Genomic DNA, 27795 nt, shown 5'->3' on the forward strand with positions numbered 1-27795 from the left:
GGAATGTAAAATCAACACATAAAAACCAGTAGTCGGCCGGCGCTGCGGCTCACTAGGCTAATCCTCCGCCTTGCGGTGCTGGCACACTGGGTTCTAGTCCCGGTCGAAGTACTGGATTCTGTCCCGGTTGCTCCTCTTCCAGTCTAGCTCTCTGCTGTGGCTCAGGAGTGCGGTGGAGGATGGCCCAAGTCCTTGGGCCCTGCACCCACATGGGAGACCAGGAGGAAGCACCTGGCTCCTGACTTCGGATCAACATGGTGTGCCAGCAGCAGTGCACTGGCTGCAGCAGCCATTGGGGGGTGAACCAACGGCAAAGGAAGACCTTTCTCCCTGTCTTTCTCTCTCACTGTCCACTCTGCTTGTCAAAAAAAAAAAAAAAAAAAAAAAGATAGTATTCTTATACACTAACTGCTCTTGCTAAAAGAGAGCTTATAAGATCATTTCTATTCACAATAGCTATAAAAATGTAAATATTTTGTGATAAATTTAATGAAGTGTGTGAAAGATCTCTATGATGAAAATCACAAAAGTATTAAAGAAATAGAAGTCACACAAAATAGAAAAATCTCCCATGTTCATGGATTGGAAGGATTAATATCATCAAAGTATCCATAGAACCCAAAGCAATTTACAGATTCACTGCAATCCCAATCAAAATACTAAGGGCATTCTCCAGAGTGAGAAAAAACAATCTTTTTTTTCCTTTTCTCTCTCTCTCTCTTTCTTTCTTTCTTTCTTTGACAGGCAGAGTGGACAGTGAAAGAGAGAGACAGAGAGAAAGGTCTTCCTTTTCTGTTGGTTCACCCCCCCAATGGCCGGCACACCGCACTGATCCGAAGCCAGGAGCCAGATACTTCCTTCTGGTCTCCCATGCGGGTGCAGGGCCCAAGCACTTGGGCCATCCTCCACTGCCTTCCCGGGCCACAGCAGAGAGCTGGACTGGAAGAGGAGCAACCAGGACAGAATCCAGCGCCCCGACTAGAATCCTGTGTGCTGGTGCTGCAGGTGGAGGATTAGCCTATTGAGCCACAGTGCCGGCCAGAAAAAACATTCTTAAAATTCATATGGACCCTGAATAGCCAAAGTAATCTTACACAATAAAAACAAAGCCAGAGGTACCACATTAGCAGATTTCAAGACATACAACAAAACTGTTATAATCAAAACTGCCAGATCCTTGCATAAAAATAGACATGTAGACAAATGGAACAGATTAGAACCCACAGAAACTTACCAACATCTCTACAACCAACTGATTTTTGACAAACAGCCCAAATCATTCCCTGGAGAAAGGACAGTTTCTTAAACAAATGATATTGAGGAAATTGGATTTCCACATGCAGAACTTTGAAACAAGACCCTTACCTATACAAAAAAATAACTCATGGTGGGTCAAAGATCTAAACTTAACACCTGAAACCATCAAATCATTAAAGGAAAACATAGGATAAATGCTACAAGACATTAGCTTAGGCAAAGACTTTCTGGGTAAGACCTCAGAACCATAGGCAATAAATGGAAAAAAAAAAAAGATATACGGGATTATATCAAGCTAAGAAGCTTTTGGATAGCAAAAGAGCAATTATCAAAGTAGAGAGGCAACAGACAGAATGAGGAAAATTATTTGCAGTATCCAATTAAGGATTAATATTCTGAATATATAAGGAGCTCAAGAAATTCAACAGCAACAAGACAAACAATTCAGTTACGAGATAGGCAAAAGATATGAACAGGCATTTTTCAAAGGAAGAAATATGAATGAGCCTCTAGCATTGGATCAACAGAGGTGAATGAGGTCCCGTCGTCCAGGTGAGAAGATACGCAGGTAAACAGACAATTCCAAAAGGATAGTGCAGCACTGGTCTCAGGTGCTCAGGGAAGATGGGCCCCTCGGGGTGGGCTGGAGGTCTCCAGAGAACGCTGTGCTCACACCACACACAGCTGATGCCTTTCACTGTGAGAAAGTTGTATAGGGTTTCTCGTATCCTACTTTTTATTTTTTGCTCATATCTCAAAATTTGTGTTTGGGTGTATATTTTGTGTTATACATTATATATTATAATACAGCTTATAAATAAGGGGATAGGCCGGCGCCGCGGCTCACTAGGCTAATCCTCCGCCTTGCGGTGCCGGCACACAGGGTTCTAGTCCCGGTCGGGGTGCTGGATTCTGTCCCGGTTGCCCCTTTTCCAGGCCAGCTCTCTGCTGTGGCCAGGGAGTGCAGTGGAGGATGGCCCAAGTGCTTGGGCCCTGCACCCCATGGGAGACCAGGAGAAACACCTGGCTCCTGGCTTCGGATCAGCGCGGTGGGCTGGCCACAGTGTACTGGCTGCGGCGGCCATTGGAGGGTGAACCAACGGCAAAGGAAGACCTTTCTCTCTGTCTCTCTCTCTCTCACTGTCCACTCTGCCTGTCAAAAATAAAATAAATAAAAAATAAAAAAATAATAAATAAGGGGATAGGTCTCAATGGCGTCCCACAGAAAACACATGATTTCTCCAGCAACAGGTAGGGACAACACATGTGAAATGTTGGCCCACCAGGAAACCTCACTAGAACTCCGTGCCTAGTATTCCCTGGGACCTGATCAGATGGGCACCCTCTGCCTGGCATGCATCGAGATTCCAGGCTCCCAGGAGGAAGGCAGATGACTGAGCTAACACATGTTGTTTGCACAACACTGTTGAGGCACAGTGAGTCACCCCTTGCAGTTAGGGATTGGCGAGAACACAGCACTTTCCAAGTTCCCAGACACTAGCCAGGGGCCGCTGGAAAGCAGGACTTTGCAAGGATGAACAGACTCAGGTCTGCCATGGTAACACTTTTCTGCAGTCTGGCCTTTGTCATTGCTATAGAGATCTACCCCATGTAAGAAGAAATAAAGTGAAATAGACAAGTGGGGGAGACCAGAGCCATTATGATTTGGGTTAGAATCCCAGCTGGGATTTAGCCAGTAACAGACTTTCTGAAGTCACAGCAATGCTAGATCTCTGATGCAGGGGATGAGCATGATGACATTGTGTGTGCTTCTGGGAGTTAAACAGGAGGACGTGTGTCTAGTGGCTGGCACGGTGCATGGCTTCTTTCACCCTTGTGCCCAGCTTGGCTTTGGCACGTGGAAAGCTGCTTCTGTTGATTGACTGAGACCCATGTAAACAGAAGGTCAGCAGGGCATCTTTTAAAAGACTAGAATCAAGGCTGGCAGTGGTCAGTGGAAATTCTTCTCTTTGAGTGGACGCTCCCAAGGATCATTGAGAATCACAGAGACGTTCATTTATTCTTGCTGTCTGATGGAACTCAAAGATCCCTTGTTTCAAGATTATACGACCAAGGAAGTACCCAAAGAACTCAATTATTAAAAAAAAAAAACATGCAGGAAGTTCTTTTCATTTTGGTTAGGAGACGTATTTGCAATTTTGTTGGAGGATGGAGGAAATTGTTTTCATTAAACTATTTTATGAGAAATATTTTAATGTCATTGGGAAAATCTGCCTTTTGTTCCAAACGTGGCTCACTGCAGGCTCTCATAGGAAACCTGAGCTGGCACTTCCAGCACCAAGGAGTTGCTGCTTGGGCAGAATGATGGAGAGAGTCTTTCGATTTTGTGTGGACTCCAGTCTGGCTTCAAAAATCCTCGTCATTCTTTGTGTGACCTTGGGCAGGCTGGTTAAACTCTTTGTGAGTCTCAGCTTCCTCTATTCATGGAAATAAAAATATTCCCTAAGTAGTTTTGTTAAGAGTGTAAGATCATATGTGAAAAGCTTCTAAAATGTAAATGATCACCTAGTATTATTTCTTCCACAGAAGGTGAATATTTGCTTATTTTGGATTCCAATTTTAGCAAGCGTTTCTCCTAAAGACCAGCTAATGCCAAGACATCTCTTAAGAAAATATCTTTTGGGGCCAACTTTATAATACAATGGGTTAAGCTGCCCTGATTTAAGCTGCTGCTTGCAACCCTGGCATCCCATATGAATGCCAGTTCAAGCCCTGGCTACGCCATTTCTGATCCAGCTCCCTGCTAATGTACCTGGGAAGACAGTGGAAGATAGCCCAAGTATTTGGGTCCCTGCCACCCACAAGGGAGATGAGAATGGAGTTTCTGACTCCTAGATTCAGGCAACTCAGAACTGGCCATTTCAGCTATATGGGGATTGAAGCAATGGATGAAATCTCTGTATCTCTCTCTCTCTCTCTCTCTCTCTCTCTCTCTCTCTCTCTCTCTCTCTCTTCCTCTCCCCTTCAAGTAAATAATACATCTTTGTTTGAAGGAGAAAATATCTTTTGTTATTTGATTCAAAATCCTGACTACTATTTTTCACTGTTACAAGAAGCATCCGTGGCATGCTTTGTAGCTTTGGGAAGGGACCAAAAATCCCCAAATCTCAGCCTCTTCCAGCTCAGGCACTTGTTTCTGGATCCCGGAGATGTGTTGTGTTGGAAGTGTGGTTGGATCATGGCTGCTCAGGCTCTGATTGGCTCTGCTCCACGTGTCTCCTTGTTCTGGGGTCCTGGCTGCAGGAGCAGCCCCGGTGTGGGTCACCCCCCCTGCCGAGTGAGTGAAGGAGGTCAGACCAGGCCAGGCCATCCTCTGAAGCTTCTGCTTGGAAGTGGCACAGCGTCTGTGAATCAAGCACACTCCTCCCAAGGGCAGGGAACATGAGTGCCACAAGCATTAATACAATCCAAGATGCATTTACCATTCACCCCTTTGGATGCTTCTACTCTGCACCCATCACGATGTCTCAGAACTGTGTGTGTGTGTGTGTGTGTGTGTGTGCATGTGTTTGAGTTAATAAAGCTGGACCACTTTTCTTGCCTGAGTTCAGAGTAGGGTCTCCACACCCTGTCTGATTGACAGATCAGCCTTCCTCAGCTACTTCACTGGGCTGCTTTTCCTCTTTCCCAAGCTTATTGGACCCCAAGTTACCTCCTTTCTCTTTTCTTTTGACCGTGTGACTGTTAATTTGGAACATACTCTAGGAAACACTAATTTACCCCACATAAATGGTGCTTCAATAAACATTGTGGGTTCTGATTGCCCCATTAGGTAGGAATTGGAGACAAGTGGGTGGAACAAGGGGGATTCATGGAGTCAGAGATGAGTATGAGTAGTTCCTTCTGGGCATGACTTGGGGTGCTGGGCATTGGGGTGCGAAGTGGCCTTGCATCCTTCTGTATGGCGACCTTACCCTTATCCTAGTCAAGGCTTTGGCCAGGTTCACACAGGCATAACTTGACAGGGTTACCTTAGGTGTCTTCTGTGTACATCTTGCCTCTGTCCTGGTCTCTCTAACTCCTGGTAGGGATCTTCAGGCACTTGTGCATGTACAACCCAGACTGAGAGAGTGTTCCCCTCTCCATCGGCCTTGCTGGCCAGTGGGGAATAGGAGCTGATGAACTAATGTCTCACCCATCAAACTCCCACACAGCGTATGAGTCTCTTTCTGTGGGTTCCTCAGGGGTTCTGTGCTGAACCAGTTGCCCACTCTGTCCATGCTGATAACATCACTTTGTTCCACTTCCTCTCAGCTGAAAGTCTCTGTGTGGATGCTCTCTCTTCCCATTTCCCTTCCTACCTCCAGTCCCAGCACCCACTCACATTTAACTGCCCATCTTTGTCACAGTTTAGACACAGGTGACCAGTGACTGGAGCAGAAAGGCATGGTGGCCAAGCACACAGGCTGTAGACCCAGACGCCCTGGGCTCATCTCCCTGCAGAGTCACTGTGAGTCCTGAGCACACGACTGCCTGGGGAGCGTCTGGGGTGTTGTTGCTCCCAGAGGGCTTGTCAGGGTTCAGTGTGGTCAAGCTAGGACCAGGGAACAAAGGCTGTCAGAAGCAAGGTGAGTATTAGCAGCCACTTTTTGTGCATGAGAATGCTGCGATTCAGAGAGGGAGGCAGCCATCCCTGTAAGGGATCAGCAGGTGCAACCTTGAAATCTCAAAACCCAGGGTCCCCCTGGCCTTGTGACACCACTCCTGACAGACTTGTTGTGGTTTTTCTCATCCCTAGGGGTCTGACCGAGGATCTCCTGAATCTCTGCTCCAGAACGTGTGATGGGTGTTGGCTGTGCACGTCCATGTCATTTATCCTGGTGATTTCCCAGCATTCCTTTCATGCACCTGTCACCATTCCAGGGCACAGGGGCCATTTTGCCTTAGGATGTGAGGATGGGGCCAAGACTCGGTGAATCTGAGATTCTTCCTGAGTGGGCTTTTTCCTAACTCACTCCCTTATGGTCTGTTTCCACCATATTAACCCTTCCTGCTTTGCCTCCAAATTGTGGCCTCCAGCATGACAGAGGGAGCCAGGCTTTGGGGCCACTCGGGGTTAGGTCCCAGCTCTGCCAGTTCTTGGTTGGCAACCTGAGCCAGTTACTCAGCCTCTGAGTCAAGCTCAGGTAACTACTCTGTGTGACAAGTAAACTGTGACAGGCAGAGTGGGCTCCTTGTGAGCGTAGCAGTGGCCTGTGTGGGGTTGCCAGCAGAGTACCTAAGAGGAATAATGGATGGCTCGTGTCAGTTCCACGTACTCTCTGCTTTGTGGTAAAATGTCTTGGAACAACCCTGACTGATCCATTTTTAACCTCATGATCCTCTCAACACATCTCAGCAACCAGTGTCTTTTTCACATCTCCACCTGTTGTATACAGCTACAGCTGGATTGTCCTGGACACCCCTGGCAGGTGTCCCACAGCCCCATCACTCCTACTGTGTCCTCCTCATTCAATACAAGCACACAAAGATAGTGTCCAGCAGTGCCCTCCTGCCAGGATGAAGGTACGGGAGGTGAATGACAAGTGAAGTGGACCAGACGGCGGTAGGGCTCACTGTAGGGAGACAAAGCTCCTTATGGGATAAGGTACTGATGGTTCTGTTTACATGAGTCTGGTGGCAATAGAGTATCTACCTTTTCAAGAAGGAGAGTAACTAAAAGGCAACTTTATGGCTCCAAGAAAATCAGTAGACTCTGCGGGATTGTGATAAGCAATGATCATGGCAGTTAGGGCCATGCAAACTTGAACCCAAAGAGAAAGAACCCTGAATAATATCCAGTGTGTGTGTGTGTGTGTGTGTGTGTGTGTGTGTGTGGAGGGGGTCTCAGGGGAGGCTAGAGACCCTTGAAGGTGAGAAATGTCTAATTTCCCATTCTAGGCTGTAGTTCCGCAGAGCAAACTTCTCTGTTGCTCTGAATTGTCAGCAACAGCTGGCTGCAGAGCCTACCTTCTGGAAAACGAAAGCATAGCAGGGTTATGCAGAGAGTGCTAGAAAGTTCAGCCAAGACAGTGCACCTGTGCGGTGGAGCCAGGAATTAAGAACAAGAAATGAGGAGCAACATCCCTGTACCTTCGCCCCTGCCGGGGAAACCAGAGAACAGGAGAGAGATCCTGGAGCTGGGGCAGGTGAATAGAACGGGGCTGTGGCACTGACACGGGGAGGCCTGGGAAAGGAAAGTCCTGGTGATAAAGGTGTGCGATTACTACAGGGAAAGGCACAGTGACCTTGAGCTGAGAAATCTGGGGGGCGTTAGCTCTCCTCTGCAAGATGGACAAGGGGAGAGAAAAGTTACCAGATCCCAGGCAAGGAGAGCAGTCTGGAGAGACCACCCAGAATGAGCAGTGCCTATGAGGGAGGACACAGGCCACTGAGAATCGCACAGTGAGAGGGAAACAGGAGAGCAGCACCCCAAGGGCTCTCTCCAGTGCCCCCTGCTGTCCTGTGCATGCTCCTTTGGCAGAGCCCAAGGGAAGCCAGCCAGAAAGACCCCAAGGGCACTAGGGGTGCAGGCTCCACAGCTGAGCCAGGGGGACGACTGGGTGAAGGATGCTGCAGTCCATGCCTCGCTCCACACTCAGCCCAATTCCAAGTTCATGTGCACTGAAGACCGACCTCTGCTTCCCTACATGAGGACTTTGCATGGCTTCATGGGAACTTCCTGGCCTTGATATGAACACAGGGCAACCCCTATGTCCAGAGCACTTACTGCCCTCGAAAGTGAGTCCTAACCACCAGGGAAGAGGATCCCCAGTTAATGTCACAGCTTTGCAGTCTTGCCTCAGTGGGAGCATGCCGAAGCTTATTTGGCAAAGTGTTTCAGGCAGTGGTCAGTGGGACAGCATTCCAGTTACAACTTCCTTTTCCCACTTTCTCACTTTCCTCACGCCTCAAGCATGCTTCCTCAGGGTCGCCTCCCAAATGAGTTACCTTCCACCTACACTTTGTCCCGAGGTCTCTTTTTTTTTTTTTTTTTTTTTTTGACAGGCAGAGTGGACAGTGAGAGAGAGAGAGACAGAGAGAAAGGTCTTCCTTTTGCCGTTGGTTCACCCTCCAATGGCCGCTGCGGCCAGCACACCGCGCTGATCCAATGGCAGGAGCCAGGAGCCAGGTGCTTCTCCTGGTCTCCCATGGGGTGCAAGGCCCAAGCACCTGGGCCATCCTCCACTGCACTCCCTGGCCACAGCAGAGAGCTGGCCTGGAAGAGGGGCAACCGGGACAGAATCTGGCGCGCCAACCGGGACTAGAACCCGGTGTGCTGGCGCTGCTAGGCAGAGGATTAGCCTAGTGAGCCGCAGCGCCGGCCCCGAGGGCTCTTGGCAGGAAAACTGGACGATGATGCAGGGAGAGTGGTCTGGAAGTACACATCTAAGGGGAACAAGCGTCTGAACCCGGGGCGACCCGTGAGATGTGCTTGATCCTCTCAACACATCTGGGGCACCAGGGCACCAGGGGCCTCTGGAACAGAGGAGAGGGGGCAGCCCAGCCTGGGTGTTGGGTTGGCTGGGGAAGGCTCTTTGGAGAATAGGACATCTGAGTCTGAGCTTTTTCAGAAGGAAATTGTCTTTCTCAAGACAGAAAATCATGTGGAATCTGGAGGTGAGGGCTGTGTTCCCCGCCTCCTCTCTGCGGGAGAGGGGCTGATTGGAGGCCATCAGCACTTCCTGGCTCCCCCTGCTGTTTTGAGAGGCTCTGATATGCAGGGAAAATATCCCCTCTGGGGAGCCCTTGCCCTTTCATGATTTGCCAAACACTTCCTCAGCAAGGTCCCCAAAAGCCTGCTGTAACCCATTGAGATTCAAGGAGGAAGCAGATCTAAATGAGGGGTTGGAGGCAAAAGGCAGTGTTTATTGTTGCTCTCTGGCCGCCTCGCAATCTTGCAATCTTCGCCAGGGGGATGGCAGCGCCTGCTTGCTGCCTGCTAGGCAGCTGGGGCTGCTTCTCACAGAGACATCACTGGTGCTCACACAGGAGCAGGGCGTGCCACGCCACACTGCGGTGATCCGAAGCTCTGAGGCACTTGGGGCAGCCGCCCTATGGGCTTCTCTGATGCTTGTCTCTTAATAACCTCTGTTCTGACCGAATTTGACCCATGTCCCTTTAAAGATAAGGTAGCTTCAGAAATGAGGGGGGAGTGGGACTATATTTCTTTTTTTTACAGGATGAGTGGACAGAGAGAGGAGAGAGAGACAGAGAGAAAGGTCTTCCTTTGCCATTGGTTCACCCTCCAATGGCCGCCTTGGCCGGTGCACCAGGCTGATCCGATGGCAGGAGCCAGGTGCTTCTCCTGGTCTCCCATGGGGTGCAGGGCCCAAGTACTTGGGCCATCCTCCACTGCACTCCCTGGCCACAGCAGAGAGCTAGCCTGGAAGAGGGGCAACCGGGACAGAATCCGGCGCCCCGACAGGGACTAGAACCCGGTGTGCCGGCACCGCAAGGCGGAGGATTAGCCTAGTGAGCCGCGGCGCCAGCTGAGACTATATTTCAAAACCACATTTACAGGGGGCACTTGAGGTCAAAGCAGGGAAACAACTGGCCCAGGTCACAGAGCTCACAAGCAACCGGCAGACCTGGCTCTCCCTTCACTGTCCAAAGGCAAAGGAGCAGGGTGGCAGCTTTGGCTGATTCATTTCTTCTGGAGGCTTCCAGATATTCTCTCAGATTCCAATGTCTTCAAGTAGAGACATACCAATGGCAGACTTACGGAAATAATTGCTGTCTATCAACTATATTACACATACACTTACTGCCAGCCACAAACCGCTCTGTGACACCCTGGATTATGAAAGGTGTAAAAAAAAGGAAAACACAACAAAAACCAGCACACAAAAAAATCACTTCTGTCTGATAGGTAGGAAGTCAGATATGAGCTCATATGTATGTGACAAAGGCCTAAAGAGTTGACATCTAGGTCCAGCATATGCATCTCAAAGTCATCCCGATGATCTTCCAGGGGCAGCCCAGTATCCGTACTTCAAACATCCTACCAATTTTCCAGGGGGTCCTGCCCATCTTTCCTCTAACTGGGGCAACACTAGACAGGCTTCCTCCTGTCTGATAACTTCAGGGGGAAAACTCAGATAGGAATTTTTCATATCTTTGTTCCAGGAGGAACAGAAGTGGGGAGGCAAGACCGATCCCCTTAAAAGCCCCCGGCCTCAACAAGACAGGGCGCTCAGCCCTCTGCCTCACTGCTGAGCCGCCGGCCTGGCCTGCCCAGGCATATTCTCTCCACTCAGCCATGTAACCTCGCTCTCCCCCAGTCTGAGCGACTGGGTACTCTCTCTCAGGCTCTGTCTGGAGAGGTGCCCATCCGTTCTTTCTGATGTCCCTGCCCTAATAAACCTTGCTATTTTACTTTCCACTACTCTGTCTCACGCCTGAATTCTTTCTTGTGTGAAGACAGGAACCCTTGCATTCTCCGGTAACATGTCCTCAAGACATTACAAGTTGTTGTGGTAGGCTGGCGCTGCAGCTCACTAGGCTAATCCTCTGCCTGTGACACTGGTACTCTGGGTTCTAGCCCCGGTCGGGGCACCGGATTCTGTCCTGGTTGCTCCTCTTCCAGTCCAGCTCTCTGCTGTGGCCCAGGAAGGCAGTAGAGGATGGCCCAAGTGCTTGGGCCCTGCACCCACATGGGAGACCAGGAGGAAGCACCTGGCTCCTGGCTTCGGATCAGCACAGCGCGCCGGCCGTAGTGGCCATTTGGGGGGTGAACCAACAGAAGGAAGACCTTTCTCTCTCTCTCTCTCTCTCTCTCTCTCTCTCTCTCTCACTGTCTAACTCTGACTGTCAAAAAAAAAAAAAAAAAACAACAACAACAACAAAAAAAAAACCAAAAACCACAAGTTGGTGTGGTAAATGATCAATTATTACACACCATGCAAACCCCAGCCAAAGATGAACATTTCATCCAAATACAGAAGAAAACCATGAGGGATCCTCAACATTGGTCATTGTTGTACAGTAAAATTCACATCTACCCAGGATGTCAGAATGGGACCTTCATTGGAATTGCGGTCTTGACAATTGTAATTAGTTAAGATGTGGTCATATGGGGTTAGAATGGACCCTAAATCTAATAGCTGTGTCCTCATGAGAAGGCTAAGTGGAGACACAGGCATGTAAGGCACATAAAGACAGGCATATCTCAAAGGGGTGCGTGTGCAAGCCACACCTGGAATGACTGGCAACTGCCAGAAGTGGGGAGGAAGGCATGAAATAGATCCCAAAGGCCACCTTGATTTTAGCCTTCTGGTCCCTGCTACATTGAAAGAACACACTCCTGTGTTTTAGCCATCCTGTTTGATGCAACCTAGGACAATCACCCAGCTGAGGGCCTTGGTTTTATCCTGTAGGTTATAAAGGAATGGCCGGAGGGCAGTTCTAGCCTTGATATAAGGCTGCCTCATGTTTCCAGACTTGTTTCCTGCACTAATATCCATCCCTCCAGCTCCATAGCCTCAAAATGACCCTGCTGTGCAAGACTCCCATCTACACAGGAAACAGTCCTGGCCCCATGCACTACCCAGACAGGTGTCCTACATGGACTCTTCCTCCCCTTCCCCCATCTATGTCCCACAGCCTGACAGGAGAGCGAATATCCTGAGAAACCGCATTTCATCCAGCTCAGTCTACCAGCAGCTCCGTGAAGTGTGCTTGCTTCAGCCATCCCACCCCCAAAATGAGAACGTATCAGAGTCCACTTTCCTTTTCTTCACGGCATCTCAATACTCTCTCCTCAGCTCCCTCTTCCACTGCCAAATAATCCCATCAGTGAGTTCATCCTACATGAGAAAGCTTGGCTGCAACTTCATTTTTTCCTGTCCCAGGTGTTATCTGTCTCCTAGCAGAGAGGCATGGAAAAGGATGTCTCCATCCACTGGTCCATAGCCAGCGTCTCAGCCTTCACCTTGTACTGGAACTCTCTTGGTTTCAAGATCAGAAAAGGGAGGCGGGTTCCCCTGCAGGGACTCTGGTTTAGTAAATCTGAGTGGGTCACCACTGCTGTATCCCACGTTCCATGTTGCAGTGCCTGAGTTTGGGCTCTGGCTCCACTTTCTGCTAAATGCGAATTTTGGAAGTAGTGGTGCTGGCTCAAATACTTGGGGCCCTGCTATCCATGAGGGAGACACAGATTGGATTTGGAGCTCCTGACTTCAGCCTGGCCCATGCCATTGTAAACATCTGGGGAGTGCATTAAAATATAGGAAATCTCTTTCTGTTTCTCTATCCTTTAAATAAATAAAACAATAACAAATTTGAAAAGCTCTGCAAGAATTCAAAGACACATGCAAGGTTGTGAGGTCTCTCTTTCAGAGAGCTTACATGCTGGGTGAGCCACATTTGGGTTTGAATATCTTTATAGGGGATGGGACTCAGACACATGGAAACCATATGCTGCAGGTGAACCATACCACAGCAGCAGCAGCAGTAGTAATAATGGCAATACACTAATTTTAAAGTCCCACTGTGACCAGGAGCTGTGGTGGTTCCTTATACATGTGAGCTTTAATCCTCCCAACAAGTCTGTGAGACAGTTTATTTCCATTGTGTGAAGAAGGAATTAGATTTGCAGGTAAAGTCTTCTGCTACCTGTCAAATCCTGATATTCCTACAGTGTTTCCCACCTTGCTAATGCCAGCTTCAGTGTGTGGTCTCCCACCACCCAAGGGTTCCATAGGCTCCACAGCCATTTATCAGCTCCCGCCTCCCTCAAAACTAATGCTGCTGAAAACAGACAATTAAATCTCTGTAAATTCCTTAGCTCCTTGCAAGAGGACTTATGTAAATGCCCTTTCTCTTGGTTTGGAAATCCTTTGCAGTTTCTTTCCAACATGAATATCTTCCTTTCTTTCTAAAAAGCATTACTCAAATTTCATCTCTTTAATTGGTTTCAGGCAGAACCCTCAAAGCCTGGTCATTAGGACCTGATCTTTATTCATCAGCCTATATTGAGTACCAGCCAAATCTAGTTTAATGATTTAGAACACATTCACCAGGTGCTGTAAGCTTCATAGGATTTTAGTGCAAGGAACCTTCACAATAATTCTCAAAGATGCTCTTATGTGGCTGGCATTGGGGTGTAGGAGGTTAAGCCTCTGCTGTGACACTGGCATCCCATACGGATACTGGAGTTCCAGCTGCTCCAGTTCCGATCCAGCTCCCTTGTTAATGGGCCTGGGAGGCAGCAGAAGTGGCCCAAGTGCTTGTGCTCCTGCACCCATGTGGGAGACCCAGAGGAGTCTCCTGGCTGCTGGCTCCTGGCTTTGGCCTGGCCTAGCCCCTGTCATTGCAGCCATTTGCAAGGTGAACCAGAAGATGGCAGATCTCTCAGTAACTCTGCCTTTCAAATAGAAAACCAAAAAAGATGCTCTTATTACTCTCACTTTTCTGAGGTCCATGACTTGACCAAAGTCCTTCAGAAAGTAATAGGGAGAAGTGGGTTGTAAAAGCATCAAAATTAGAGTTGAGGTCTTCTGCTGAATGCTTTGGTTCTCTCTCCTCTCCCCAGGTCAAACATTAATTGATGTCCAATTAAGGTGGACCTTCCAACTGGGCGCTTGACAACTGTTCCAATTTCCATGTTTCCATATCAGATGCCTTGTGTGAGTTTTCAATTTACTTGAATGATAATATTCTGTATGTTACATTTTACCACAAAGTATTTTTCACACTATGTTAACTTTCCATTTCTGTCAATGTTGATACAGGTAACTCTAGTTCCTTTATAACTAATATATGGTATAAATGTATAAACAGGGTCCATTGTGGCACAGCAGGAAAAGCGGCCACCTGTGATGCTGGCATCCCATATGAGTACCAGTTCAAGTCCCAACTGCTCCACTTCCAATCCAGCTCCTTACTAATGGCCTGGGAGAATCAGCAGAAAAGGCCCAAGTGCTTGGGCCCTTGTAGCCCGTGTAAAAGGCCTGGAAGAAGTTCCTGCCTTCAGCCTGGCTCAGCCCAGGCCATTGCGGTCATCTGGGGAGTAATCCAGAAGATGAAAGATCTCTCTCTCTGAACTCTGACTTGCAAGTAAATTAAAAAACATTTTTGAAGAGGAGTATATATAGATCACAATTTAAATATTTTACTCTGGGTAAAAATTTAAGTGGTTTATAGTTTTTATTATAAATGAAATTTCACTAAGTAGCTTGAACAGGTTTCCATGTGCTCAAGTGTGAGAGCTTTGTTGTGAAGTATTTTCAGAAATTCAAACTTATCAACTAGGTGAGTGCATGGTCATTTTCACCACACATTGCCTCAGGCTGTACCAACACATAAGGCCTCCTGTGGCACCTCATCAGCAATACTGAAAATGGCATCACACTGTGAGTTTTATTAGTGCTTTTCATAGAGCTGGGACAATGAACATGATTTCATACGTTCTTCTGTTCAATAGGTATTGGCCACTATATTGGTTTTTCAAAGATTTGCCTATTCTTTCTTTTGTTCGTACTATTTTCTCTTAATTGGTTTTTTACTTCGTGATTTGTAAACTGCTCTACTTTGGTCATTAGCCTTTTTCTGTTACATTTGTTAAATTATCTCCCTTGGTCTGACTCATTTTTATTTTTTGAGAGGCAGAGAGAAAGAGATTTACCGTCTGGTGGTTCACTCCCCAAATGGCTGCAACAGCAAAGGCTGGGCCCGACCAAAGCCAGGAGCCAGGAACTCAGTCCAGGCCTCCCATGTGAGTGGCAGGGCCTTTAACACTCGAGCCATCACCTGCTGCCTCCAGGAGTGCACATTAGCTAGACGCTAAAGTTGAGGTTGGAGCCAAAACTTGAACCCAGGCACTCCAATATGGGATACCCACATTCCAAGTGCCTGAAACTCTGCTCCAAGTGTTTATCTCTGCATCTTAACTTTTGTTTGTGGTGTTTTTGTTGAACAAAGACTTTCTGCTGTGATAAAAACAAAAATGCTTATTGCTATATTTTATAAACTGCCCTTCTTTTTGTTTTATTAAGGAAATCCTTCTTGGCCCAAATATCATAGTATCTTTTCTATTATTTTTACACATTTTTAAGTTTGCATTAACTGACCCTACCCTGCTAGGATGATTCTAACAATGTGAGGTAGAGATTTACTTTCTTTGTCTTTCTTACGGTTAATCAATTGCTCAACACCATTAATTGAACAGTCCTTTCTTGTCCACTGATTTATAACTCTATTTCCAAAGTTGCTATGCCTGGATGGATTTCCTTCTGGGATTCCCCCTCTCTTTCCTTGATTTATGCAGCAGATGGTTTGCAAAAATGGCCACATCTCAGTGTAGTAGTGGCCCCGAGGGAGAAAGGTGATAATGACTGATGCATTAGCCAACTTAGAAGGTTTGCTCTCTATTCCATTAATGTGTGGAATTTGATTAATAGATTTTTCTAATAATGAGTCACTCTTCCCATTTTTGTTCTCTGTATGTGTGTGTTTAAATACCTTGCTAGAACCAATTGGCTTATATTAAGATCTTTGAATTTTTTGTTCAAATGTGATTTTGCCAACAGTTTCTTTCCTGATCTTTTCCCGCCCGAGTGAGGTCATTCACATCAGTCTCATGACCTAGGTCTCGTAATGCCCACCATGGTGGCCTTTGTCTCCCTTAGACTCTTGGATCCAGATCTGTGCAGGCCACGGTGGCAGCAGGTGGCACGGCTCTGTCACTGGTGATATTGCTTGTAGCAGTTCACACAGCAGTCAGGGGCTAAGTGCAGACCACCCTGGCAGCTATGGTACAGGAAAAGAAGTCACATGAGCAGATGTAGGAAACATCACGGTTTAGAAGTGCTTGCCTAAAATAAGAACCAGCTCTATGGGCAGAGCTTCCAGATCCCCACAAAGGATGTGCCCAATCACAGAGTCACCACTTAGAGCAAGCCCCAGGTCCTGGCCCCTGCCAGAGGGGTGTGCTCCACACAGTGTTCCTGAGCAGGACACAGCTCACCAGCCAGGAGGCGCTTGCAGTCTTCCTAGCCAAGGCTGTGTTGCCTGGAGCAGAGCTGCGGCTGCATGTTTATCAGGCATCCAGGTTTGACCCACACTCAGATTTATCCATCTTAAAGGAAGTTTTTATCATTTTAACCTTCTGCCCAGAGCTACTTTTCTTCTTTCCAGTCCCTAGGAGAGCTTGTGTAAGATTGGAAATGTTCATTTCTAGAAGGGGTGGTAAAATTTGCCCATGAAATTACCTTCTGCTGTCGTTTTTCTTTTGTGGGGTAGAGAGCAGGTTTTTGACCATCAATTTAATTTACTGAACGGTCAGTTCAGGGCTCCTATTTCCTGGGGAGTCAATTTTGGTCATTTTAATTTCTGAAAATATGAATTTCATTTAGGTTACCAAAATTGTTGTCATGACACCATTCTCAGTAGTGTTTGATGACTGCAAAAATGTATCCTGCCTCTGCAGTTAGTGTCATTATTTATATTATTTGCCTCTTTTCTTCTTTCTCCAGCAGTCTTGCCAGGGAGCTATTGCATCAGTGTTTTCAAGGAGCTACCTTTTCAAACATAAACATCTTGACAGTATACTTATTTGCTATTTAATTACTTTTTGATTTTATATTCCTGCTTAGTTTATTCTGTGTTTTCCCTAGCTTTTCCATTAAATATATAACTTCTTATGGCTTATTTTTCGCTGAGACATATATTTAAAACAATATATTTCCCCCTAAGTATCCTTTAAATTGCACTGCTCAATTTTTAATGTGTAATGCCTTTATTATCATTCACTTCTAAATTCCCGTTATGATTCTACTTTAACTCATGAATTATTAATTGTGCTTTTCGATTTCTAAACATATGTTTTATTTGTCACTTTGTATGATTTCAATCAAGTAAGAGGGTTGCAGTCTATTCTCTTTCAGCAATAAAGCAGAAGGCTCCTAGAAAAAAATATAGTGGAGGTAGCAGCTATATCAGGTTCACATTAAAGAAAAAAAAATACCTCTATCTCATCGATTAAGCATAAAACTGTTTACTTACCACTAGGTTAAACCTTATTTTTTCTGGGCATGTATCATTCAGCCAAACCTCAGCTACTATGCAATCATGCAAGGTGTAGAGTTGGTCCTGAGGATGCATTTTATTAGGATACCAAATCAGACTTGTGGGTGATTCTGTGATAAGTCAGCAGAGGGCTTATGGGGTGAGCAGCAAAGGGGCACACCACAGGCCGAGAGCTATGTGCACTGCCTCCATGCTTTATCTCAATTCCCCAACAGCCAGGGGCTGAGTCCTGCTCCAGTGCTTGACATTGGGTCTCAGGGTGTGAAGCCCTGACCCAAGGCCACCGCTGCGGACTGACCATGGCAAATGACCCAAGTCCTCAATGTGATGCTATTTTGAGAAGGGGTCTTTAGTAGACCAAGAGGTTTAGATGAGGTTGTGGGGATGGGGTGCCCCAGTAAGAGACACCAGAGAGCTTGCCCCCCCTCTTCCAGCTTTCTTCTTTGTGAGGGTGGGCAGTGAGCAGGTAGCTGTCTTCAAGTCAAAAGGGTGGCTTCATGGGGGATGAGTTGAACTTAGAATTCCCAGTCTCCAGAACTGTGAGAAACAAATTCCTGTGCTTAAGTCACCGGACTCAGGGTACTAGGCTACAGCAACGCAGGTCGACTAATGCACATTTATAGCTAGACAGTAGTTGAGACAGGATTCAGTCCCTTCAGGCCCAACACAACAGCCCATACCCCCTTTTTGTCTCTCTGTAAAGTAAGAGCATAGGTTTGTCTTAAGGATTTCCCACAGGTAGGAAGGCAGACTTGAACAAGTAATCCCCAACATCACCAAAAGCTTTGCGGCAGCTGCACAGGTGAGGTCTCATAGGTGAGCCCAAGCAGCAGCCAGCTCAAGTAGTTACACAAGTTAGGCTGCTTCCAGCTAAAGGGCAACAACATAGCCAGCTACATATGGCTTAGATGAGAGTTTCACACACACACACACACACACACACACACACACACACAGGTCTTCCATCCACTGCTCATTCCCCAAATGGCCGGAGCTGAGCCAGTCTGAAGCCAGGTGTCAGGAGCTTCTTCCAGGTCTCCCATTTGGGTGCAGGGGCCCAAGTACTTGGGTCATCCTCTGCACATTGGCAGGGACCTGGATCAGCAGTGGAGCAGCCAGTACTCAAACTGATACCCATATGGGATGCTGGCATCATAGACAGTGGCTTTATCTGCTACGCACAACGCTGGTTCCAGTTTTGTTCTTTTTAACTAATAATAAGCAGCTGTCCAGAGCAGGCAATCCCGTTACTAACCCAGCCAGTACTGATTCTACAGGTCAACGGTATCATCAAGGACCCACATTCTCCTTCTTTCTGAGCTGCCAGAATCAGTTCATCACTCCCATCTGCAGTCCCAAAGTGAGGCACCGAAAGCAAAAGGGAGGGCAAGTGCTTTGGCCTTTTGGGGTGTGTGTGATGAAGTGGGGAAGTCTTCTATAAGTCTCCCCAAGCGCAGGATCCTTATCCTTGTGTATTGTTGCCCCACGTCTGCTGCATAGGCAAGGACCAAGTGTCTTCACTCCCATAGAAGTGGGCTCTGGCCAAGGAGAAGAGAGTGAGGAGGGTCTGCAGCCGGCAGCATTTGCCACAGAAGCACTCCTAAATAGTGTTTTGCTGCTGCTTGCTCTGTTGCTTGTACTTTCTGCTGATTTATATGCATCTATGGTTAATTTAAGAAGAGGAAACCACTACTTATCACTTAAGAGATAAAATTTGTTTGGTGGAAGCACTTTCAAAACTGAGAGTCCATCGTTTATTTGATTTATGCCTATCTACTGAGAATCTCCTTCATGTCCAGCTAGGTACTGTGGATAGTGAGAAAAAAACTCACATCAGCACCGTGGCTCACTAGGCTAATCCCCTGTCTGCGGCACCGGCACCCCGGGTTCTAGTCCCGGTTGGGGCACCAGATTCTGTCCCGGTTGCTCCTCTTCCAGTCCAGATCTCTGCTGTGGCCCAGGAAGGCAGTGGAGGCTGGCCCAAGTGCTTGGGCCCTGCACCTGCATGGGCGACCAGGAGGAAGCACCTGGCTCTTGGCTTCGGATCAGCACAGTGCCAGCCATAGCAGCCATTTGGGGGGTGAACCAACAGAAGGAAGACCTTTCTCTCTGTCTCTCTCACTGTCTAACTCTGACTGTTGTGAGAAAGCTCTCCATCTCTCTGGGTGACAGGTATCTGAAAACTGAAATGTGAGGCAGTAGGGGCAGGCATTCATGGTAGAGGTTACAATGCTCACATCCCATACAAAGCACCTGGGTTCCAGTTTCAACTCTGCTCCCTATCCCAGCTTCCTGCTAATACACACCCTGGGAAGCAGCCATGATGGCACAAGTGCTTGTGTCTCTGCCACTCATGTGAGAGACCTGGACTGAGTTCCGGGCTCCTGAGTTTGGTCTGGCCCAGCTCCAAAAGTTGTGAGTATTTAGGAAGTGAAACAGTGGATGGAAGATCTCTGTCTTTCTACCTTTAAAATAAATAACAAAAAAAATTAAAATGACAGACAGCATATTCAGAATTTACCCCCAGGGAATTCACTAGGCAAAGCAGATAAATGCCACAGGGGTGCCATTACTTACTGGTGACTTCACACTAGGTCTCACACTTCAGAAGTTGTAGCATCCTAGGCTTACATGACTTTCAAACCTTTTCTCATCTTCCTGGAGTTTGTACCCTACACGATCAGTGGAGTCCCGCCCAGGTTGCAGGTGCCCTGTGGAATGTAAGCAGAGGGAGAGGTTGCTGGAAGGATCGAGCCAGCATTGCAAGGCCTGGGAAGGGTAGGACAGAGGTCAGTCCCTTGCAGCTGCAGGAAATATCTGCAAGCAAGGTTCAGAGAGAAAAACAAACAACAGCAGCACACAGAATTGCTGGAGAGGAGCACTCACTATGAGCTCGACACTAAATCATTTAATCCTGACTGCAACCTTACGAGGCATCTCAGGTACGGAAGGCTAAGAGACTCGCTAGAAAGCAACAAAAGTGGGTTTCAAACCATGATTTACCTGCCTCTGAACTTCAGCCACCACACTGGGGTAACTTGAGTGCACCTGTCAGCCTGCAATGTACAATTCACAAGGGCTGGAGGAAGATATTCTTGGAAAGGAAAATTGAGGCCAGATAGTGATTTATTTAAGGATGACCATGAACTTCTTGACAGTACACACTGTTTCATTCATCTCTGATTCCTGGGGTGTAACAGAAGTTCCATAAATGTTAGCTTAATGGCCGAACGCATGGAAAGATGTATATGATATTAGATGGATAGAAAGATGAGTTATGGAGCTTGGACTTCATCCTTTTTTTTTTTTTTTGGTAGTCAGGAAAGTTTCCTAGACAGAACTAGCAGCAAGAGAAATGCACTGTTTCAGGGCCGACTTGGGAGAGATGTGCAAAACCATCATTCTCAGGTCCCATATGGAGTTTACATCAATCAAGCCATCCCAGCAAGTCCTGCCCACACTGGGGCAATCCAGGCCTGTAGATCCAACAAGAAGGAGGATTTGGTGCAGGCATTAGGGAAAGCCAAGATCTAGGGGTCTGGCCAAACTCATCACCTCTAAATCTTTCCTGCCTGCCCACCTGTAGGAGCTCACCCAGCCGCCCCTGAGTGCCAGAGCCCTGGAAATGCTCCCTTGCTCCCACCTGGGTCGAATCACTTCACTGCAAATGATCCCAGTCACATCTAGTCCTTGACCTGCTGTCTACACCCAGGACTAGGTACTCAGAATGCCTCCTGACTCTCACATCATCTTAGCTGCTTTTCTTGAGGTTCTGTCTTTATTTTCTCCCTTGAAACATACCACAGAGTTGTGTAACATATGTGTTCCCTTTGCTATGGCCTGGCTGTCAGCATTCTGCTGTGTGGTTTATTTAGGGTAATAATTGGGACAACAAGAGCAAAGATAAATTCCTAGGCCACCTCAGAATGCCTGCAAACATCAAATCTCCCGAGGCCAGAGGAGAGACCACAGAGCCGGATGAGGGAAGAGTTGGAAAGTGGAGATGCACGTGAATTTCCATTAACCAAAAGATGAACATCATGGAAAACATGCCACAGAGAGGGAAGGGTATGTGTGGTGTGTCTGTCTGGGGTTGGGTGTTCTAGGCAACTGAGTAAACTCATAGGACATGCGTTTCAAGGCTGAGCTGGAATTTGTATCAAATGCATTTAGACGTTGTGCCAACTAAACTGCAAAATAGAATGATCAATAGGAGTTTGCGGGGGAAAGCTATTAAGAGCGCATCAGGAAAGGGAGCAGGTACTGATTAGGGATGTCTGTTGTGGCATGCAAGGCATGACACAGCCTGTGTGCCATGTATTCACCACCTCACAAAGGGCTGGGGAAAGTGATGTTCAGAGGTAGAATGAATGGACTTGGAGTATTCAATTCACATTTTCACCGTGGGTGAAAAGTCCTTTTGTGGAGACTGACATGGAGTCATCATGTTGCCTCCTAAAACACTCTGGCAGATGAGGTCCAGGTCATTTTCTTGCAAAGCAGTCCCTTAACCTGGATCTGCCTGGTCAGAGGTTTTCCCCTCAATTGGACTGAAATGTATCTTACCTTTTCACACCTGCATTGGCCATACTTCTGCCCTCTTGACCTGCAAAGGATGAGGTTCCCTTTCTTTCCCCAGGAAACTATTGTGCGTCTCTAAGTCTTCTATTCCTTTGGCTCTTTTGTGGATTTGAGATGCTCACTGCTTATTTTGATTCTCTTTTTTGCTGCTTGGTCCTCTGGACTGCACTTGCACCAGGTGCCTGTGTGACCAACCTCTGCACGAATACCTCCAGTGCTTACACAACAGCACCCTCCCCAGCAAGCTCACTCTATGGCTGAGCTGTTCTGATGTTCAGAGAGATGTTTCCTTCTCTGGGCTTTGTCAGTCTTCCTTCAGGGTCCTCCCTCCTATCGCAACTCCTACCCTTTGGGTTCACCCAAACAGTGTCATAACATCACCTCTGTTTCAAGGAGCATGGGTTCAGCAGACAAAAGAATGAAGAGCTTGGTAGAACTGTTGCCAGTATGTCCTGCTTTTCAGATGGACTTGAAGCCCCTTGAGGTGAGGCAAATACCCGGACCCCAGCCCCCCTGCTTCCCATCAGCACCCCCAGTCTAGTACACCTTTGATACCAGTTTCTGTTGATGAAGAGACTGGTCCTGACAGCAATTTTAAGGCAGAAGATATTCCGCTGCCTCTCTCTCTGTGCTACATTGGCTTCCTGGACAGAGGTGGAAGGCTGGGGTTTCACCAAGTAAAATTAGATAAGAAGAACGAGGAACAGAGATTTGGGAAATTGCATCCTTCATGCAAAATGCCATCTATGGTAGCTTTCTCCACAGAGCTGCCCAGGAATTGAATTTGTCATTTCTCAGAAGGGAAATGATATTTTTTTAATGTCATGTGTTTTTAAATGGATATGGAGATATGGGTATTTTATTTGCTTTTATTACCATCTTTGAAGTCCCAAGGGAACTATGTCTCCTTCACGCATTTTATTCCAATTGCCATTTGTAATGACATACAATTAATTTTACATCTCCAAACATATCCTATTTTTCCCAGTCTCTTGCTTTCTTAAGAGCTTTTGGACATTTTTTTGCTATTGGCCTCCATGATGAGGCCCCCAATTTGGATGCACTTATGAAAAAACATCTGTATGTGGAGCTGGCTTTAATTTATAAATTGGCCCTCTTCTTCCAGCAGATGACAAGAGAGCGTGACTTCTGAAAATGCCAAGGTGTGCGCAATTCTTGAAGGCAATTCGCACATTAAAAATAACTTGCTAGCCTCTGTGCTTTCTGTGTGTTCATGGATCTCTGCTGTGGGCAGCTTTGTGTGTGTGCAGTGTTCCAGTGAGGAGGATGGAGGAAGGGCTGGGTTGTTAGTAGGACCACTGTCTGAGCAGCTAGCAAAATTCTTACTTACGGGATCGGTAAAATTATCGGCGGTTCTGTACTTGCAGGAAAGGAGGCAGCTAACATTCCTGGAGCACAGAGTATGGGAGGCTAATTTTCCTGTGAGGCAGAGGGAGAGGGGATTTGTCCTATTGCCTCTTTTCTTGCTGTAGCCTCAGTCTACATGAAGACGTCACAGCATGCTGTGGTAGGCTTTCTGCAGTTCCAGTCTAGCTGGCCAGTGCCAGGGGAGGGGTACAGGGACAGAGACACAGTAACGGAAAAGCCAGTGCCTCAGGAAAGAGTCAAAGCAACCAATCCCATCTCTGTTTCTCCCTCTCTGTCTCTGCATTTCAAATAAAAATCAATAAAGAAGGGGGTTGGCCTTTGGTGCAGTGGTTAAGATGCTGCTTGGGACAGCTGCATCCCATACAGGAATGTTTAGGCTTGAGTCCTGGCTGCTCCATTTCTGATCCAGCTTCCTATTAATGTCCACTCTGGGATGTAGCAGATGATGGCTCAAGTACTTGAGTCCCTGCCACCCAAGTGGAAGACTGCATTAAGTTCTAGACTCCTAGCTTCAGCCTGACCCACCCCTAACTGTTCCTGGCATTTGGGGGAGTGAACCAGTTGATGGGACATCTCTCTCTGCTGGTCTCTCTTCTTCTTCTTCTTCTTCTTCTTCTTCTTCTTCTTCTTCTTCTTCTCTCTCTCTCTCTCTCTCTCTCTCACACACACACACACTCTCTCTCTCTCTCTCTCTCTCTCTTTTCCTTTTTTAAAAAAGATTTATTTTATTTATTTGAAAGACAGAGTTACAGAGAGAGGTAGAAACAGAGAAAGAGGTCTTCTGCTAGTTCACTCCCCAGATGGCTGCAACAGCCGGAGTTGAGTTCATCTGAAGCCAGTAGCCAGGAGCTTCTTCCAAGTCTCCCATGCGGGTGCAGGGGCCCAAGGACTTGGGCCATCTTCTACTGCTTTACCAGGCTATAGCAGAGAGCTGGATTGGAAGAGGAGCAGCTGGGACTAGAACCAGCACCCATATGGGATGCCAGCACCTTAGGCCAAGGCTTTAACCTGCTGTGCCACAGTGCCAGCTGACACTCTTTCTTTTAAATAAAAACTTAAAAAAGAAAAAAACCCTAAGCCACCCCACCCTCCAAGATACAGCCTGCATCGGCTGTATTGGGACTGACAGAAGTTTCAAAAGACAAAGCAAGTGCAGGGGCAGCTGGTCAGGACGGGCAAAGGCTGGGCCTCCGTTTGGCTGATCAAGGAACAAGGTAGAAGGGATGAGCAGACGGGATAGAGAATGAGGATAAAGCTTCAGGCAATGGAGAGAGGGGAGGAACAGAAAACATTTGAGAACAGAAAGATACATTTAAAGGAGAAATTTGGTGTTGCCATATGTGATGTATTCTTTTACTTTGTAACCTTAAATAACCTTCATAGATAACATATTTTTTAATTTTTTAATTTTAATTTTTAATTAGTTTTTAACAAATTCAATGTGCTTTGTAGGTACAGTTCTAAGAACATAATATTTCCTTTCCTTCTCCCTCCCCCATCTTCCTTCCTTCTCCCTTTTTTTTCAGTTTTGAGATAACATTTTGAATGTACATTACAGTAAAAAGGCTTACTACTTCACTGAATACGTTTAATAAGTGAAAAGCAAAAGACTCTAATTTAGTGGGAATATAGGAAACAACTATAAACAATAATTAAATGGAAAAATGACCAAGATTGGAGCTGTGGTGTAGCGGGAAAAGCCACCATCTGCAGGGCCAGCATCCTGGATGAGCACCGGTTCAAGACCTGGCTCCTCCACTTCCAGTCCAGCTCTCTGCTAAGGCCTGGGAAAGCAATGGAAGATGGCCCAAATGCAGGAAGAAGCTCCTGGCTCCTTGCTTTGGGTTGGTCCAGCTCCGGCTGTTGCAACCATCTAGAGAGTGACCCATCAGATGGAAGACCCCTTTCTCTCTCTCTGCCTTTGCCTATGCCTCTCTGTAAGTCTGCCTTTCAAATAAATAAGGCTTTAAAAAAAAAGAAAAAAGGAAAATGACCATTTCACCCATATATAGTAAATTTTAAAGTAATCACAGATCACTAAAGCTATAGTAGTGTAACATTCTTAACCTTTGGTTTCACAACGGTGATATTTTTAAAGGAAATAACCCTCTGTGGCCAGGCTCCTGCTTCAGCCTGGCCCATCCCTGGGCATTGTAGCTATCTGGAGAGTGAACTAGTGGATGGAAGACCTCTCTCTTTTCTCTCTGTCTGTCCCTCTCTCTCTGTAACTTTGACTTTCAAATGAATAAATAAATCTTAAAAAAAAAGAAAGAAAAGAAATATCCCTCTTTCTCCCAGGTCTTAGGAACTGATTTGTGGTGTGATAGAAGGGGAAGCAGTGTGTGTGTGTGTGTGTGTGTGTGTGCATGTGCATGTGTATGTAGACAGGAGCAACCTAGATGCTGGTTACAGCCTCTGACAGAGCTCAGAACCCTGAAAATGGCACAGGATGAAGCTGGACAGTGGGCAGCTGTGAATCTGCCTTCTTCACCCTTCCAACCTCCATCCTGAGGACTCTTCCTAAAACACCCTCTTGCATGAGAAGCTCAGATCAGCAAAGTATAGGTGAAGTCGGCTCGCTTTATTAATAATTTTAATGTTAATATTGAGGATCCTTGCTGTCTATTCAGATAAGAATTCTGAATATCAGCTCAAATAAAACAGGTGGCGTGATAAGGTTTCTAGCATTTATTTAGTGAAAGAAATACACAGGAAAGTGAGGGTTTTATTTAGGGGAGAGAGAAGTCTAGAAACTAAACTGGGTCCATACCAGGCAGGGAGCAGGACGCGAGCCATGTAGAGCAAATGTGCAGTAAGGAGCAGCCACAGGTAACACAGCACATGCAGGGAAGGGAAGGGCGTGGGACAGCAAGGGAAGGGCCCACCACGCTCCAGGCCTTTTATGCACTTCCAAAGGGGGGTGGTTACGTACTCTGATTGGCAGGTGGGCATACAGGTGAGATCATGAATCAGGGCAGGGCGAGGGCACGGGCTCCAGTTCATGTCTAATTGATTTAATCCTATCTGCCTGCCTATATCAAAGGCACAGAATGAGAGTTAGTGACACAAGATGATCATGAAGATACAATTATCTCACATTTCTTTAAAAAAAACAGGACAGGATACTATGTCAAGAAACACAAGCAGCATTTTGTACATCCTGAGTGAATGATGGGGACATTGAACAACTGATATATATACATATTTTATGTTTTTCAGTAATTTTTAAGGCTTTCATTCCTTGCATCTTCAAAGAGCTGGTCAGTTCACTTTGTAAAATACAGCTTGAAAAAGCACAGCCAGTGAAGTGATTAAGATGTGCCCTCATTGTGCTTTTGTAACCTATATCTAAATGTATTTAACAGGAGGATTTTTTCCTTTTTCTGGATGAAAACAAGGCAAGTCCAAGACTTCTCTAATAACTCTCAGGTAACTGACAGATCCACAATCATTTGCAGTCTCAATGTAGTCTTGATTCAGTGACAGAGTGCCCAGGCACAGATGTTAGTTAAAAATCTAAAAATATTTGGAAGTGAGTCTCTATCCTCCCCAACTCAGGTGGTTTAGGGTGGAAACCTGTGGAGGGAACAGGGTGGCTATGGGGTGCACCTCTCTATTTCTCAGTCCTGTGCTTCATTAGTTGCCTGAACCATGGCTTCCGGGCTGGAGGAGGAGGGAGAGGGGTAGGATAATTGGGGAAGTCATCTTTGGATGGCAACACCCTCAGCTGCCCTAGCCACCCAGGACGGGCACTATCGAGTGCCTCAACAACCCCATTGTGCAGAGACAGAAGTTTCCCAACACAGAAGGGAGCAACTACCCACTTCTGTCACTCTGTAATCTCCTTCCTCAGTCCCTGCAAATCCAGGTCCTCAGTGGTGGGCTCCTACCATTGCTCAGGGTAGCCATGGCTCTCTTTCAACCCAGAGAGTCCCATATTGCCTATAGAGAACACTCCCACTCTGGCTATCTGCTGTGATTAGGATATGATTTGGGTGTGTTTCCCCTAGGGTTCATGTGTTGGGAAGTTGGTGCCCATTGTGGTGGTGTTGGAAGGTGGTGGGAACTTTAAGAAGCGGGGTCTTTGAGGCCATCACCTTGGAAGGGATCAATGCAGTTCTCTGTGGATCGTGAGTGACTTCTCACAGCAGTCAGTTGTTCTAAAAGTGAGCCTGGTCCCTGAGTTACTGTTTGACTTCTTGTCTGGGGACTCATGCCTCCCTCCTGCAATGCACCTCCAAAAGTAAGAATGAGCAATCATCAGAGGCATACTGATGCCAGCATCATATGCTTGAGCTTCCAGAACTGTGAGCTAAATAAACCCCCTTTCATTAGAAAGTAGCCTGCCTTCAGCATTGTGCTATAGCCACAGAAAATGGTCTAATACAGGAAACTGGTGCTGAGAGAGGGGCCATTACTATAACTATACCTAAAAAAGCAGCTTTAGAATTGGCTAACAGGCAAAGGTTGGAAGAGTTGGGGGGATGTAGCTAGGAAAAGACAAGGGAATCATGTAAATGAAGTGTTGTGGGTGATTGT

Source organism: Oryctolagus cuniculus, chromosome 6 (genome assembly GCF_964237555.1).
Source record: "Oryctolagus cuniculus chromosome 6, mOryCun1.1, whole genome shotgun sequence".
Taxonomy (NCBI): domain Eukaryota; kingdom Metazoa; phylum Chordata; class Mammalia; order Lagomorpha; family Leporidae; genus Oryctolagus; species Oryctolagus cuniculus.